At 43.9% G+C, this 16,606-nt stretch overlaps 1 protein-coding gene across 2 annotated transcripts in view; it reads right to left on the reverse strand.

Moving 5' to 3' along the window:
* raw (NDT-like domain-containg protein raw) overlaps positions 1-13,334 on the reverse strand; it is a 923,024-nt gene extending 909,690 nt beyond the window's left edge. For both annotated transcript variants that reach the window (XM_071657218.1, XM_071657210.1), the window contains exon 1: positions 12,903-13,334. The gene's annotated coding sequence lies outside the window, so the exon portion shown is untranslated. The remainder of the gene's footprint in view (positions 1-12,902) is intronic.
* Positions 13,335-16,606: the final 3,272 nt, after the last annotated feature.

Raw genomic sequence — 16,606 nt, forward strand, 5'->3', positions numbered from 1 at the left:
GAGTAGTGTGGGTGAAGAGGGTTTGGTGATGGTGTGAGTGAGTGCCAAACATATTGAGGTAAGATTGTGATGGAAGTGTTCTGGTTCACTGTGCATGTCTGTGGTTACTAAACATCAGTATTTCCTTCTACGTGAATTGTTCTGTGTGGTTTGCAGCTTTGTTATACTTGCTTTAGTAAGGGTGGGTGTCCAGGCAGGTGCTGGATACTTCAGGGTGGAGTGGATCAAGTATTTGTACAGGACACGAAGGGATTCCTTACCTAGTTCAGTAAGTATTCTGAGAGTACGTGAATGTTCACGACTGTGTGCTGATGTTTGAGGTGTGGGGAGTGACAGTCATGTGCGTGTAACACCTAGTACATATATATATATATATATATATATATATATGTGTGTGTGTGTGTGTGTGTGTGTGTGTGTGTGTGTTTATGTAAGGAGAGAAGCGTGGCCACATTAGCCAGGTTCCTGTCGTCATATAATATAGGTAATCACTATATGTAGGTGTCCGCTGTGGGCAGGCAGGGTGGCCCACATCCAAGAGTGACCGGTATTGAGAGGAGGCCACTACTGACAGGTAAATAGCTGCCTTGCATACGAAATCAAGGTGATTGGTAGTACAGGTTCCCCCCCCCCCCTCCCGCTGTCCGAGGTGTGACCGGCGATGCAGGTTAGGAAGAAGAGGAGGAGGAGGGAGACGTCGTTGAGGGAGAGGCGATGTCGGAGGAATGCAGTTCGTGGAGGTGGTGGTGGTGCAAGTCAACGAGGTATGGGCAAATGATCGATAGAAAAGGTAAAAAGGTTAACGGTGTTGTGGGGCAACGCCTCTGTAGGTTAACGGTTGTAGATGGGGGGGTGGGTCATTGTTGTTACTGCTGCTACAACAGGTGAGTGTGGCTGCACTTGCTACACGGGTTAACGGTGTACAGAGTGGCATTCCTGTTGCTACAGGTCAGCGGTGTAGAGAAGCGCTACTGTTGTTGCTAAATGTTAACGGTGTACTGGAAGCATTCCTGTTGCTACAGGTTAACGGATGTACAGATACGTTGCTTCTGCTAAAAGTCAACGGTGTATAGACAGGCATTGCTGTTGCTAATGGTTTACGGCGTAGAGAAGCGTTACTGTTGCTGAGGTTAACAGTGTAGAGTACCGTTCCTGTTGCTATTAACGGCGTTGAAAAGCTTTCTCCTGTCGTTAATGGTTTACGGCGTGGAGAAGTGCTGCTGTTGCTCACGGTTACCGGCGTAGATAGAGGCATTACTGTTGCTACAGGTTAACGGTGGAGAAGAGACACCTCTGTAACGTTAACGAAGTAGAGATTCGATGCTGTTGTGAATCAACGGCAGGTGTCGTAAATTTAAGCTAGGTGTAAATCAACGCTAGATGTTGTAAATTAAAGCTAGGCAGAGGCAGCAACAGCTTTTGCTCGAGTATTTACAGCCGAGAACTGATGCCGCATGTTGCCATTTTATCCAAGTGATCACAGCCTCTCTCTGGGGTGTAGGCCAGTCTCTGGGGTATAGGCCAGTCTCTGGGGTGTAGGCCAGTCTCTGCGGTGTAGGCCAGTCTGCAGGATGTAGTTCTGTCTCCGGGGTATATAGGATTATCTCCAGTTCGTTTGTTCCTGAATGACTTCCCAGCACAGACGAACGACTGTGCATCACTGCTGGGGTCTCTCAGTGTAACGAGAAGGCAGTTATCATACTCTGGACTGAATATATCTCGACCTGTCAAGCAAATAAATCTATAAACACAACAAACGAAATCTACAAACACAAGAAACAAAATTTAGAAGCCCGATTACTAAATCTACAAAAAACAAAAACTAAATCTAGATACACGTCAAACTTAATCTAGAAACAGAATCTTTACTTAGACGGTTTCCAGTGGAATCAAGAACCTCCGCTGTTTGAAAACCGGGATGGTATTGAAATCAACCTTGACTCCTGCATCTTTACTTCATTTTTTTTATTTCATTTGATGCAACACATGTGATGCCTGAAGTCTTTACGCTCCTCCACAGCAACAAGTCATTAACACGAATTTCTCCAAGACCCAATGCGTGCGACATTAGCTTTAGGTAAAACTCATCCTAATCCCCCTCTATCTCGGCCAACAAATTTGGAGAGAACTGCCTGAACCACCAGGGACCGTATGAGGAGTCCTCAGATACAAGGCACAGGGGCTTCCCACACAGGCAGCAACCCACTCACTGTCCTAAACTCCTTTCTCTGACACACACATCGACTAAAGGCGCTCACTATCGGTTTAGCCTTCCGCCTTGCCGCCCCTGTGTACGCCAATCAGTGCCATGCAGTAGAGAGCTGCCCCATCAGTACAACTGCCATGGTGTGACTTGTAAAACCCCTGTCGTAAGTTACACTGAGACATGGCGCGGTGGACATTATCTCACGATGCGCTGCTTCCGTCAAAATGTTGATGTATGCGAGAAAGCCTGACTCCCGAGGGCCTAGTGGAGGCGGGTAAGCGCGCTCTGATGGTGCAATCTCATGTGCCTGTAAGAAGGGCAGGCACCAGCTTGGGGCGGGGTTATGCGTCCGTCTGACCACACCTGTGCTGCCAAATACTCAACCAGGACCACAGAAAATCAAGGTGGTGCTGCAGACGATAGGAAACAACGAGAGAGTACAAAATACAGAACCCTGTAACGGTAACACATCTGATTCTGCTGATTTAAAGAGACAGTGTGACCTTGACGGCAAAATGCCCCTCACTTTCTTCATGGCCTTGAGGGCTGGCTCATCGCATCGTCCAAGGATAAAAGACCAAACCTGACTCACTCCTTATAATGCTCTGGTCGCTGCTGAGACACACGCTGACATTTCTAAAGAAGAATTCTATGAGGCATCCTCTATACACACACACACACACACACACACACACACACACACACGAGACAGGATAATGTCTTACAGAAAACCCTCAAACAATCAAGTCTGGAATACAGTTCTGGTCTTTTTAAAAGAAAGCTGATCCATACTTATAACATATATATATATGTATATATATATTATATATATATAGTAGTGAGGAGCCCAATCATTACCTCATTGCCTTTGGGATATGCTTAATTTTTAACTGCATCACGTGACAATCAAGTGACACAATAAGACGCAAAACACAACCACCACGTCTAACCTCCTGTTGTAATAACACAGTGCGGTTTCATCCCCGTTGGCAAAGGCTTCAGTGCAATTAATGGTGGCTTGCCAAACGTCCCTGAGGAGGTGTGGGGGCCTCTGTGGTACATGACATATGTGCGAGGTCCTATTCTAAGCACCATGACCTTCTACCCCGCCGCCTAGGTTACTTCTAAAAGACCACACCCTTCCTTCCTCAAGGAGGTCTCAAGAGGTCTTTACGACACATGACTGGAGGAACTTGAGGATAAGGCTCTTCGCGGCTCATAACACCTCCGCTGCTGAGCTCCCCCTTAGCGTCCGACACTGAGGATGAGCCCAGAAGTGATAATGATACATACAAGACCAATAGTGATTACCTTACATTCTCATGCAGCGTAACTTGAACTGTGGAGATAACATGAGCTCCCTGAGCCAATATGGCTACAACATTATGCTTCTCCTGGTTGAAGGACAAGGTCCAACTTCGCGCCCATATTTCAGCACTTGTATAGGGTAGTTTCAGGCAGGTCCCGAGCCACTTCAACTGTTATCAACATATTAGGGAATTTCACAACTACGTCCCGTGTCCATATCTTCTGGTTTAAGTCCCATTTACAGCAGGCTATGTAATATGGAGCAAGATGCACAAAATATCCACGTTATTGCTCTGATTCTCATCTACAAGAATATCCAGTGACACACACACACACACACACACACACACACACACACACACACACACACACACACAATCTCGTACAACCTTCACTATATTCTGTAGTATTCTAGCATACCATCATCATAACCCAATTATATTATCATTACTATACCCAAGAATGTTTCCATCATTCCTTTTTTATCCCAATATATTCCTATCATACTGTTCTCTATCCGGTATATTCTTATCGTAGCTTTTAATTATTCCAGAATATCATTAACAAAACCAATAATCCCATTATATTCTTATCATACCTCTGTTCATCCTAGTTAATGACCATCACATCTCTTTATCCCAGTGTATTCCCATCATACCTCTATGTATCCCAGTATATTCCCATTATACTACTCGCTATTACCGAATATTTCAATCATACCTCTATATCCCAAGTATATTCTCATCACACTTCTTTACGTCCCAGTACATTCCCATCATATCTTTCTAGATCCCCCAACATGTACCCTACCACAACCTTATTATGCCACCATCCAAACCCAAGCATATACATTTTTTTTTTTTTTTTTGTAAGAGAGCAGGATCCGTAACGATCCCACTGTACCCACAACAACCGTGCAATAAGCCACGATGATCCCCAATAAAACCTTGAAATAACATGCTCCGAATGCTCCCTCAGAGCATATTTTCCTCTATTTACTTTTAGCATTCAGAGCACGAAGAAGGGTACATAAGAGGTGTGGTTCTGGAGTATAATGTTCTGCCTACTCTGGTATGCTCTCCATGAAGAGACAATACGATGCCTGTGGACATCCAGCAGTGGGTTAATGTTAGAGGGACGTGTGTCATGGAACAGGGGAGGAAGAAGATGAGGACTGGAAGAGGGAGGACGAGACGAACCTGTGGGTGGAGGAGGAGATCTGCTGTACTTATACCGGAAGACTGAGAACAGGGAAGAGGATACATGTGACCTCAGGGGTAGGTAGATGGTGACTGGGACTACTGAAGAGGCAGTAGTGAGACACTGTGAATATAAACTATATTAATGTTTCCTCAAATTTTGTTAATCACACCACTGGAAAGGTTCATCTTTATTCTGGGTTAGGTGTATGATTTTCTTCTTCTCTATCTGTCAGTATGTCTGTGGGACATGTTTGCTGTTTTCTACGTCCGTATGTCAGTCATTAGGTCTATACTTCTAGATGTTAACCAAATGTCTCTGTGTATCGTTACTTATGCCCATATCCATCCCCCGTACATCATTCATCTTTCGTTGCATTGTCCTCCCTCTTTATGTATAATTACTTTCTGTGCCTACTATATCATTCATCTTTCGTTGCATCTTAACCTGTTCTTGTCTAAGTATTATTAATTCCGTTCCCCTAAACCGTTTACCTTTCGTTGGATGCTATCCCGCCATTTCTATCGTTATATTTTCTTTATCATATTACGTTATCAATCTTTTCGACGTCAGTTTCACCGGTATTCTCAAGACTTTCATTACGTACCTTCGAATTCTAATGTGTAAATCTCAAAGATATGAATCACACTTAACGATGGAATTATGCAAATGTACCTGACCTGAAAATCCATCTTAACCATGAACATCTGTACGATTATCGCCAACATGAATGTATTGTTCTAATGTGTAACCTTGACCTTTTTCTAAAACCTAATATTTTCTTCCTTTGAGTTGCTCTCTCTCTCTCTCTCTCTCTCTCTCTCTCTCTCTCTCTCTCTCTCTCTCTCTCTCTCTCTCTCTCTCCAAATACACACACACACACACACACACACACACACACACACACGAGTAAACGTAAAGTAATGGGGATGGAACACAGTGAAAGAAGACCCTATTTTGAATATCACCGAGACAAATAAGCTGCAGGAATGTGTGTGTGTGTGTGTGTGTGTGTGTGTGTGTGTGTTTAATAAAGACTTAGGAATTAACACCATTCCAGACACGTAGCCACCAGTGCCCACGCTGGGAGAACAGAGAAGCAGACAGTCTGCTGGCAAATATCAGAATAACATTCACGTTCATGAATAATGACATATTCGCAAGCTGATCATATCCTACACAAGACCAAAACTAGAATACGCTGCTCAACTTAGGTCAAACTACTTACAGAAGTAAAAAGAGCTAATAGAGAAGGTCCAAAGGAGGGCAACAAAGACAGTAGAATAAATAGGAAACCTGAGTTACCTGGGAAACTTTAGATGGCTTAAATCTGCTAGGAGGAGAGATAAGCTAGGGGTGACCTGATCATAACCTTTTTGATATCAAACCAGACTACTAACGTAGACGGTGAACAGGTGTGCGAGCTATGTAGGGACAGAACAACCAGGTGACATAACACGAATTTAAACAAGAAACTTGTCAAAAAAAAATGGAACACATAAGTACTTTTGCAGTATACGTGTGGACGTATGGAACAGAAGGACTGAGAACAAAGTTAAGGCAAACTTATACAAGTCTAAAAAGTTGTAGGATATGTAAATGTTCAAGAGATAGGACCCCATGCGTGTAAAACTCCATCCACGTACAGTACAAATAGGTAATTACAGAGGTGGCCACCAGGGGACCATCAACGATGGGTAATCACAGAATAGGCCACCAGGGTACCTCACGAACAGTCGTTTCCCGTCTTCTATATGTTCCTGCTTTACGTTCTGATCACGACCAAAGATCCAGGAGGCCAGACGTTACAGGCACAATACACAAGATGAAAAGCACAACTGCAGAAAAAACAGCGGCATTCCATTATTATCAGAGAGGAAACATACACGAAACAGATACAGAACTCCTCTTAACAGTACACGCAGAGGAGAGGTAAGAGAATGGTCAACATGGGTATCGACCCAGTAGACGAACCGATGATTTAGACCTAACCTTGAATTCATTATGGAAACCATCTTGGGAGAGAAACAATGCGAGTTTTCGTTTTCACAGATTTAGATAAAGCTTTCATCAGAATTACTGGGTTAAGTTTAGAAAGACTCTCGAAGACCAACATCATGGAATCAATATGTGATGATTATGAATATTAAAAGCGCATATCATTAATTCTAACTAGGATCAGGGAGGCAGGAGTACTGATTGTCCCCTGTTCTATTAATCATATACATGGATAAATGTGGAAGTTAACTAAACCTGATGGAAGATAAAGAGATAACATTTGCTGATGCTCATAACGTAGCTATCACAGTTAAATACCATACACAAGCTGCAATGGGTTGGTGGTCAGATGATAATAATAATAATAATAATAATAATAATATGTACATAGGGTGGTATGGTGGTTAGTTTTTCGAAGAGTGACGCACTCAAAGGGTCGCATTAGTTCGAATGCTGGTCGCAGCAGCAGGTCCAAAGTCAAACCCAGCAGTTCATCCTTCCCTAGGAGCTGGTCGATAAACTGAGTACCTGGCTTAGTACAGGGTAGATCATATGTCGATGATTATGGCACTCAGTTGCCCGTGCCGTCTGAGTTATGAAAATATCAATAAATGATCAACAGATGAATATATAAACACAGAACCTTCTCTAAGAAAACAGAATTCAAATATTTCAGTAAAACCCGACGTGTCTTAATATCACTTGGGAATCCTTCTAGCTAGTGTACGTATGGTTGACACATACAACCTAACCAGTCACTTCCGTTCAAAATCATCTACAAGTTAGCTGATGTTATATGATGTATAGACAGAGCAAACGAAAGAAAAAAAATCTGCCAAACCAACGTGTGGACAAGTCCTGATGTTATTCAAGTGGAATACTGATGAAGGATGTACATGCATAATCCAGTATACATGTCGTGTTTATATACACATTGTTAGTGGCGAGGATTTGTATAGCGTGTCTCGCCCTCACTGACGTTTCATTTGCATTCGTCCTACTCCCATGACATGTTTGTTGTAACCCCCCCCCCCCCCACACACACACACACATCGCTGGGAGAGTGAGTTGTCCCAGATCCTCTCTCACTCTCAGCTCAGACTGCGTCTCAGCATGTCCTGAAGTGAGGTGATGCGTCTCAGCCAGTCTCACTCAGGGACGGTGGCGAGAGGGACAATATATCACACGTGTTAATGGTGAGGTACATCTTGTCTCATGCCAGTGAGATGACGTGTGTGTGTGTGTGTGTGTGTGTGTGTGTGTGTGTGTGTGTCAGTTAACCTCAGCGGAAGGCCAAATGTCTTGACTCAGCATGACCATGCAAAATACCTGTTAATACTAGCAACAAACAACATCATAATCATCATCATCATCATCATCATCATCATCATCATCATCATCATCATCATCATCATAATCATCATCATCATCATCATCATCATCATCATCATCATCATCATCATCATCGTACCATCAACTCGTCATATTCAGGAGGCGCACCTCCGATCTGCCTCGGTCGGACGGTTCATCTCAGCTCATCGCATCGTTTTCATGTCAGCAGAAACAGCAAATCTCAGCCCACTGTCTCAGGGCGTTATATCTAAAGAGGCAAAACTCAGCTCAGATCACCGGGATGGCGAGTGTCAGAGGTTATGAAGGTAAATCTCAGCTCAGCAGGGCGTCATGTGTCAGCGGGATGAGGGCAGATCTCAGCTCATCTCAGTGTGGTGTTCTGCCTGATATCACCTCAGATCTGTCACGTACTTGAAGGGTGCGACACTTATCATCCACGACTTCTGTGTCGCAAGCCTCACCCTGGGAGCTTCCGGTCTGGAGTTATATATTTACACGAAGACAAAGTTTGCTGTGACGCTGTGGCAAAAACTGCTGTGTGTTGTTACTGATCGAGTATCTGTCTACCACAAACACACTTCCACTTATTCTTTTTTTCCATATCAACAGAGCAGAAACAGTAGACAGCAGACAGCAGCAAATAGCATCACCAGAGGTTGCTGCTGGTAGACAGCATACAACACTACCACTGGTTGTTGCTGGTAGACAGCATACAACACTACCACTGGTTGTTGCTGGTAGACAGCACACAACACTACCACTGGTTGTTGCTGACAGATAAGAGTATTAAAGACATGATACAAGGTCTCTCCTTGTCAAGGCTGTAGTGATTACATTTAATTCCAGAGGCCACTCGCCACAAACAGCTGAATTACATCATCAACAATGTAATGATATAAAAAGAAGAATTCCTTCTGTGTACGAATGCGCAAAGAAAACATTTTATAACTGAACTAATAAAGAACACAATCATCATACCTTAAAATCATAGAGAAGAGAACCATAAGTACAACGCGACGAGTCAATCTTTAACTGACCACTTATAAGTGTCGAGGATACGATACAACGGCGGAGGAAACATTCCTTTTAAAACGGCAGGAGATCCACCACATCTGACATCCACAGTGACTTGTGAAAGGATCACGTGTGTGTCTTTGTGGTCGAGTATAACCCGCAAGACATCAATCTGGGAGGCGCCATTATCTCCCATCTTACTCATTCTTGCTGCAAACTTCTCACACTACTAAGAGGAAAACGTTAATATGACTTTATCCTTCTGAATTCATCAGACGTCGGAAAGTGACGCAAATCTTTCGTGCACCGACCTTAAAGCACAACAAAGTCTACCTTCTCACTTCAAGCAGCATTTACATGTTCTTTCATACTCCTCACGCCATAGTTTCACAACACTGTTCAGCAGTTTGGTTTTACATTATACAACATTCAAATCTGGCGAGTCAAGGGCTCATGGCTGTGAACAGCTTCTGAAACATTTCCATATAATCTCTGAGCACCAACTGAAGCATCAGGACTGATCGTGTCCCTGGTAACCCCACCCCCACATCCTCAGCACCAGAGCGTGTTCTAGCCCCAGCCATGGCTACCTTACAGCTAGCGCTCGGCCTCCAGCCCAGCAGTGGTGACTTTGCCTCAACCACCGATCAGGACCGTCATCTGGCTACTCCTATGTATCCCTACTTCTATACAGTCCAGAACTCCTGGCTTCTAACTACGGGACGTCACTAATTAGCCTTTCTAAAGGTAAATAGAATCTCTCTACAAGCACAATGAGCCTTTCTACATGGTATAAAGTGGCTTTCTAAAGGCACACTCAGTCTTTCTACAGGCACAACTGAACCTTCTACAGGCACAACAAGACTTTGTATAGGTACAGTGAGCCTTCCTACATACATGCCAAGTCTTCCTACAAGTACGGCGATTCGCCTACGAGTCAAGCCATCTTATACAACGATCAGTACGAGACGGGTCGTAGAATCTACTCTCGTTCCGTCCAGCTGCGGAGTCATGACAGAGGCAAGATGAGCTGTGCTCACATCACAACAGTCCTCCATCACCACACAGATAACCAGCTCCTCCATCACCACACTGATAATCAAGTCCTCCATCAACACATTCAACCTGGACCATTAATACTGTCCTCAACCATCACAGTAAACACTTAAACAGCTCTGCGAAATGATTCTTGTGACAGTTACTGTGTTATAAGTAAATATGTTCTCATAAAATGGGGTAATGATAATAATCATAATAATAATGATATAATAAAAATTTTCTAATGGAATACAGTTAAAACCAAAGACGGAAAAAACAAAAGATACACACAACAGAGTAGGGTCATGAATAGGTTTGTGTGTGTGTGTGTGTGTGTGTGTGTGTGTGTGTGTGTGTGTGTTGTGTGTCTGTGTTGGTAAGGAGGTGAGCGCTACCTTTGTGAGAGCCTGTGAGAGGAGTGTTGGTATGATGGGCGCATGTGTGCATACTTATACATAAAGATTGTATCTAATAAATAAACTAAAATAAGAACGTGTTTCTCTATACTTTCAGATGTCACGTCTCGGTGACGCTTCGAACGCAACCCCGGGCAGGGGTCGAAACACCAACTTGTGAAACACAACTCGCATTCCGTTTTCTCTGTCACCCCCATTGATCATGTGCGTAGCGTAACATCATAAAGAATGGGGTAGGGAGGGGGGACGGCATGGCAGACAAGCGGTTGATGGACTGTGGAATGGATTGGCTTGGGTGGTGGCTGGAGGAATGGTACGAGATGACACACACACACACACACACACACACACACACACACACACACACGCGTGACGAGCCTCACGACGGCCCAGTTCCACTCTGTCCTTATGCAAGAGACCAACCCAATCATACGGTTGAGCTCCGGTCACTATCCACTCGCTTCATCATCTTTCCACGCCCTCTGTCCACTCCCTCTATCATCCACCACACCTCATGCTCTCCTACTTCCATCCTCTCACATTCTATTCACATATCCACCTCCTCCACCTCCTCCTCCTCCTGCTCGTCACTCTCTTCCATCACCATCAGTACACTTCTCCCAAAACTTGCATACTCCCCACGTGACAGTGGGAACGTGAACGACAGTCTTACTGAGAAAGACAACAAAAGTCTTACTAGGAAAGTGAAGAGCAACGACAAACACAGTAGAGACGACGTTCTCAGCAGGAAACAGATCAAGAACGACGACAATCTCAGTAGGTACGAAAACAGGAACGACAGCTTCAGTAAGAACGAGAGGAACTGCAACGACAATCAGCTGGAATGAAGAGAACGGGAACGAGTCTTAGTACGAACAGGAACGACAAACTCAGCTGAAATGAGAACGGTACAGGAACGACGAGGCGAGGAACAAGAGAGGGAGGAGCGGCAGCCTGGTCAGTATGGCTATAATGAGCGAGGGTGAACGTGTAACGAGGCGATCATGTCACTAGGAGTGAGACCACCTCACAACACGGCCCTCATCCTCCTGGTTTTCACATCAACTCGAGCTGGAAAGACCCGCCCATTAACCAATGACAAATCAGCACTGAAGTTACAAACTACCACACGTTAACTACCCTTGGCTACTGCCACAGGGCTTAACCTATCACGTACAAAATCTGTTCTTTACTAGTCAGGGGTAAACTACCTAAGTACCGATTAACAGACCATGTGTCCACCATAGCTTGGCGGTGGACACCACTCACTACAATCAAAAACAAGCAAGGCATTTCCATAGGGTACATATTCTCGTAACAGGTTATACCTGCTATGTATGGTATTTTAGAGCAAAATCATGGGTCACTGTAATGTGAGCTAGTGCATGGGTAAGGGTGGGTGGATGTGGGTTCGGTCATAGGTATGGGCGGATGTGGGTTCGGGCATGGGTAGGTCTAGTTGGAATGGGTGTATATTTGGGTGTCGTGGTATGGTATGACTACCGAGACCAGGAAGGGGAGGCAGACGTGGGCCATGGCCATGGGAGGACATGGACGTGGGCGGGGAGAACGTGGGCGTCGAGTGTGGGTAGCAGGATCATCGAGAGCTCTCAATACTACAAGGAAACAGGTTAAACCATCAGTATGTCCAGTTGGTCTCGAGAGGGCGAGGAAGGGGGAAGAAAGGGGGGGGGGGGGCGAGGAGAGGGTCAGAATTAGGGGGATGGAAGGAGGAGAGAGGTACGTGAAGGGAAGGGAGGAGGGACGAGGTATAGGAACTGGGAGAGGGAGTGTGTGTTACGTCCGGGAGAGTCCAGTCACTCACTCAAGGTACGGTAGAAGCCGAAACATCATAATAAAGTCCAGTCCAGCCTACATTACCAGCGTCACATCCGGACACCGCTCCTGGGGAATCCGTGTTACAATCCACCTTATTCCGGGACGCGGAAACCCCCGGGGTAACAGCAGTCCATCTAGCCCACTCCACGTAGGAACTGCTCGACGGCAACAGGTGTGGAGGGACGTAATAATAGACATGACTCAAATATTCTAAGTAGTGCGTTTTATCTATCGCAAAGGTCCGGCTTACCTTTCAAAGAAATTTCCCCCGCCATCCGAAACCATACCGGACTTGTCGTAATACACATGAATACACGTTTCGAGGTACTTACAAGGCGTGTCAGAGGTGTTGGAAACCCCCAGCGCGTGGGTCATGGACGGCAGTTAACCGGGTTATTATCGTACAGTGAATTAATAAGGTCACCAGTTAGGAAACGAACTACACCCTGGTGATCAATATAACATGAAAATGGGTACTAACATAAATATATATATATGAAACATTCAACAATGTCTACACAAGCACTTACCGTGGCCTCGAGGCGTCGTTTTCTTCAACCCTTCCGTCTTTTTAGTGATTAATAAACACTAAATTATCACTCATTCAATCACGTTTAAAAGTACATACAAGTGTTTAGGTCTAGGGATAAAGTTCCATATATGAACGTTAATGTTAAAAAACAACATAAAAGTTTGCAAGTTCAAGACTATCACGGCTTATGGAATAACTACCTATTAGCAAAGTCTTTTGCGTCGTTCGGTAATTCGCAGTAATTCAAACATCTCAAGTTTCTGAATCCTTTTCTCGCATACACCTACACTTTTCACACGCTGATAAAGTTTGCGAACACTACAGCACCGATCAGCTCACAAACACTCGTATATAGAAAAACATTTACGAAGAAATCCCGCAGGACGACACCTCAGCGTGGGCGCGGCAGAGGTCGACACCTGCACGTTGCGCCGGCAGATGTCACTCTGGGTCTCGGCTATGACAAGCCTACCATGCAATTTTCGGGGAGTCACTTTTTCATTTTGTTCAAATTACTCAAGTTTCTAAACAATATCTATGACAACAATAATATTAAAAAAAATAATAATATTCATAAAAGCAATAATATTTATAATAATCTTTATATAATATAATAAGAAAGCTCAAAAAGGATATTAAATCAATAAGGCCATTCATTTTTCCAAAGTCGGTCGATTTGTAGTTTATTCCCGTTTTCTTCTTGAACAAATTATCAGTAACGACGATCGTTATAGTACTATAATATATATATATATATATATATATATATATATATATATATATATATATATATATATATATATATATATATATATATATATATATATATATATATTACGTATGGTTACACTGTGAGTGAAAAGTAGTTTAGAGAAGTTTATATCCTCGTCAATCAGTGTATCATAACCGAGCTTGGGGAACTTCTTACTCCAAAGGAGTCCACCATTTCCCTGCTACTGATTGTTACACATCCTCCAGGAGGCAAGAAACCCATTAAAGAAGTCCTAGAGTTGTATAAAGATAATTGACAATAACAATGATAATATTATTATTATTGATATTGTAATAATAATCATAATAATAATAATAATAATAATAATAATAATAATAATAATAATAATAATAATAATAATAATGATAATAAATAAATTATAATGATAATAGTCATTATTTACTCATCTACCAATAGTAACCTCAGGACCTTTCTAAAGGCTTCTGCAGCCCCAGGCTGCGCTACTTCCAGTAGCAGTGAAATGTAGAAACCTTTGGAGTGAGAAGTTTGTTGATGCGACTTACTCGCAGTGATACAACCTCAGTAAATCATTATCTTGTGTATCGTTACATTATCTGGTGGGTTTTTTGTTTGCTTGTTTGTCTGCTTTGTCAAAGACTACGGCAAAGTCCTTAAAGAAAACGAACCGAGTACCGAGGCTTGCATTAGCGTTCTATAAATGATTTATATTTTGTAATGTGGAGAGAGAGAGAGAGAGAGAGAGAGAGAGAGAGAGAGAGAGAGAGAGAGAGAGAGAGAGAGAGAGAGAGAGAGAGAGAGAGAGAGAGAATCCTTGTTTTCACAGACCTTATACCACAGAAATGTACCATAATCGTAGGCCAACAACCCCTGGCAGGGGCCTTCCGTGGTGGCTACGCTGTAAGGGTCACAACCCCCCCAACCCCCATCATACAGCCGACCATTACGGGTCATCATCTACTTCTGGTACGGGTTGAGGAGGCCTGGCTGGTGGCCCGAGGGAGGGGAGGGTCTGTTGTGGGAGAGGTCTACGTTTGCGTCTAGAGGAGGTAAGGAGACTACAGGGGGAGGCAATTTTAGAGGGTGTTTAAAGGGAGACTTAGTGGGTCTTCCATGTAGTTCAGAGGGATGGAGAGGGGAAGAAGGAGTAGATGGAATGGGTAGAGGTAGTGGGCCTTGGGCTGCTGAAGACGAGGAGAAAAAGAACATTGGAAAGAGGAGGAAGAATAGTATGGGAGATGGAAAAGAGGGTCTTTAACTTTCCCTATGCCACAAAAGGGGTAGTTTGCGAGCACACTAACAACCATTATTTTCTTTTTTGGGGGGGGGAGGAGGGGGATAAGAGAGTTGGGAAATAATTGTGTGGCCTGTATAGTGGGTGTAAAGGGAAAGTGGAGATCCCCAGAGTGAGGGGACCATAACTCAGTCTAAGGGGGTTGGGAGTCTTTCTGAGGGTCATGGAAGTATAGTGTTGTGTGTCTAAGTAGTTTAGGAGGTATGGAAATGTCTCTCTGGGGTAAGGTAGTCATTGTGTGGGAGTCTCTCTGGAGTGAGAGAATCATTTTATGGTGTGTCTCACCAGACCAGATGGATACAAGAACTTGCTTGGGGTGAGGGAGGTCAGCATCTAAGTATGTCTAGATCCGTCTAGGGAAATTGGGTTTCTCTGTCTGGAGTAAGAGGACCATCGTGTAGGCTGCCTGACCACGCCAGAGGGATAAGGGAACCTCTCTGGGGGCGGCGGAAACTACTGTCTGGGTTGGGAGGCTCTTCAGTAGTGAGAGTGAAGGCATGAGGAGCAAGGTTTGGCCTCACACACACACACACACACACACACACACCACCACCAGTGCTGCTGCAGGTAACCACGTCATCCAAACGCAATTATGAACAACCCTTGACCTGTACTCTGGTTTAACCAATACTGTTCCTTATCTTATCTGATCTATATCACTCCTGGATCATCACTTAATGTTATTCTTTATTATTCTCTTCTTTCTGTTTAAAAGAGCGTGTGTATCCCGCGTTAGGGAGATACAGCAAAAAAAATTACTATTTTTTTCTGTTTCTACATTTAGGACGAGACAATACAGGAGGGGAGGATTTTCAGATCTTCCCTCGCTCCAGCCTCTCTTATTCGCCTTCTATGACACGCAGAAGTGGACAGTAATCTTTCTCCCCCATCCCCAGTGATATTTGTAATAATATTCATAATCAATGATTTCTCAAAGTACTCCTGGTGTCTCCATGATTGTGTGTTTCATATATTCCATCATTAGCATGATCAATCTATACAAACCCGTGTGATCTTGCATGACCCTTACATCATCAGACATTTCCAACCCATAACCCCACTGACAACACCTCACACTTCTCTACCGAACACCATGTCATTACTGTGTCCTATCGTATATGACATCGTGTGACCCCACTGACTGTCTCAACCTGTTCCACAACCATGTCCCGAGGTCATGGCTCGTGTATAGACGACCTCTAACGAACACGGAACAAACAAAAGAAATAAAGACACACATGAGATATACTTGTAAAAGTCCATTGTATTACATTATTAGCATAATTATGATTGATATATTTTCAGAAATGAGAGATTTGTGAGACTCTCATACAACTCAAGATGTGTTGAGACACCACAACCTTCCCTACGCACTGTGTGTTGTGTGGTCAGGCAACACAACCTTCCCTACGCACTGTGTGTTGTGTGGTCAGGCAACACAACCTTCCCTACGCACAGTGTGTTGTGTGGTCAGGCAACACAACCTTCCCTACGCACTGTGTGTTGTGTGGTCAGGCAACACAACCTTCCCTACGCACTGTGTGTTGTGTGGTCAGGCAACACAACCTTCCCTACGCACAGTGTCTGTACTGTACACTGAAGGTTCAGTGTTACAAGCAGCAACAGTGATAGCAGTGCATCCAGTCACCCATCTTTT

Source organism: Panulirus ornatus, chromosome 64 (assembly GCF_036320965.1).
Source record: "Panulirus ornatus isolate Po-2019 chromosome 64, ASM3632096v1, whole genome shotgun sequence".
Lineage (NCBI taxonomy): Eukaryota > Metazoa > Arthropoda > Malacostraca > Decapoda > Palinuridae > Panulirus > Panulirus ornatus.